Below are 1,935 nucleotides of genomic sequence, written 5' to 3' on the forward strand. Positions count from 1 at the left end.
AATTCCCTGCTTTTAGTCGACACTTAATTTCTTCGTGAATATGATTTTCCACAGATTACTGAAATCATGAATTTCAAAATTACTTTTACACTCTAAAGGCGTCAGATTTTTTTTCAACCACGATTATCTAATCTTTGTATTGAAAAAATTCCAATTAAATATTGAGATTTTGTTTTTCAGATTCTAATATGTACTCTATGGAACAGAAACATGGATGTTACGCAAAAGCGGTGAAAAATGGAGGCTTTCGAAACGTGGACATGGAGATAAAAGGAGAGAATTAGCTAGGTTGAACAGAAAACGAATGAGAAGTTGTTAGAAATAGTAGCAGTAGGGAAGAAAAGAAGAATTTTAGATGTAATTAAGAGGAGGAAGAGGAACTGGTTGGGATAATGGCTGAGGAGGAACTGTATTATGAGGGACGTGCTAGAGCAGGTATGTCAAACTCAAGTTATGCATGGGGCCAATTCAGCCCGAGACAAATCAACAAGGGGCCTCACCTCAGAGGAAAGTGATATATTATATTTCGATGTTACGAAATTTAATATCGATAAAAAATTTGTAAGAAGTAAAACATCTTACCGATATTTTTTTCGAACTGATATACATTTTGACAAACATAGTAATTATGCTGTGTGCCAACAGTTAAATCTTACGTGTCATTTATTTTTTTATTAATCAGATCACTTTACAAAAAATGTTCGAATAGAGATGAAAAAATTACACCCAGTCATAAAACAAGAACATATTGCTAATAGTCAGATGAACAATTACATAATTATACTTACATTACTGATTTTTCCTTGAGAATTGGCATCTTTTCCGGGAAACAAGAGTTTCAATGTCAGCTACATGATTCTGTGAAGATGAGATTTTCAGGATGGAGGACAAATGCTCTGCTGTAAGTCTTGATCTATGAGGAGTTTTGTTTGTATTCATAAGGGAAAATAATTGTTCACAGAGATAGGTGGAACCAAACATGGCTAGTATCCTCGCAACAAACTGACGCATTGCAGGGTATCGATTTGGCAAGTAAGAAAAGAACTTAGGGATTCCTATTTCATTATATTTGTTCTTCAACACAAAATTGCACTGAATTTCAATCAGTTCCATTTGGATGCTACTATCTGCCTTCTGAACGTCGAAGGAGAATGGAGAACTAAACAAAGAGAAATCACTCTCACATGATTCGAAATCTTCAAACCTATTCTCAAAGTCATTGATTAATGCCTTTATGTCATGGGAACCATAACGGGTGAAATCATAATCACTGTGAGACTTCTTGAAATCCTGGCAGGTAGGAAAATGAATTAAGTTGCCATTGCTCATCTGTTCTTCCCAAAGCCTGAGTTTCAATTTAAAGGCTTTAATATTGTCATACAAGGAAACTACAACCTGATTTTTCCCTTGTAACTTCAAATTTAAATCATTTAAATGCCCTGTTATGTCCACCATAAAGGCCAAATCCTGTGCCCAAGTATCATCACAAAGTTTGTCAGGTTATTCGCCTTTCATTTCCAAGAACATTTTAATTTCTTCCCGAAGAAGCCAAAACCGCTTTCAAACACTGTAACATGAAAGCCAACGAACCTCTGCATAGTACGGTAGAGTCTCAAATTCACTTCCGATGTCAAGAAGTAAAGATGAAAACTGACGTTGATTCTACCTCCAAGAACGAATAAAGTTTACAACTTTTTTCACAAATTTCAAAACGTGATCCATTTTTATAACTTTTGAACACAAAACTTCTTGATGAATAATGCAGTGGACATGGTGAAACTTACTACTTGTAGATTCTTCTTTCTATTTGGCCAGTAACATAGCAACAACTAAGTTGTTTTCCTGTCATGAAAGGAGCCCCGTCTGTTGCTACACACATGAGTTTTGATAACGGAAGGTTGTATTTTTCCAAGAGACTAATTACTTCACGAAAGA

General features: G+C 35.1%; 1 pseudogene; it reads right to left on the reverse strand.

Annotated features, from left to right (window-relative positions):
• Positions 1 to 789: 789 nt before the first annotated feature.
• LOC145660965 (general transcription factor II-I repeat domain-containing protein 2 pseudogene) lies at positions 790 to 1,455 on the reverse strand (annotated as a pseudogene).
• Positions 1,456 to 1,935: the final 480 nt, after the last annotated feature.

This window comes from Thermobia domestica, chromosome 9 (genome assembly GCF_964235325.1).
Source record: "Thermobia domestica chromosome 9, izTheDome1.hap1.1, whole genome shotgun sequence".
NCBI lineage: Eukaryota > Metazoa > Arthropoda > Insecta > Zygentoma > Lepismatidae > Thermobia > Thermobia domestica.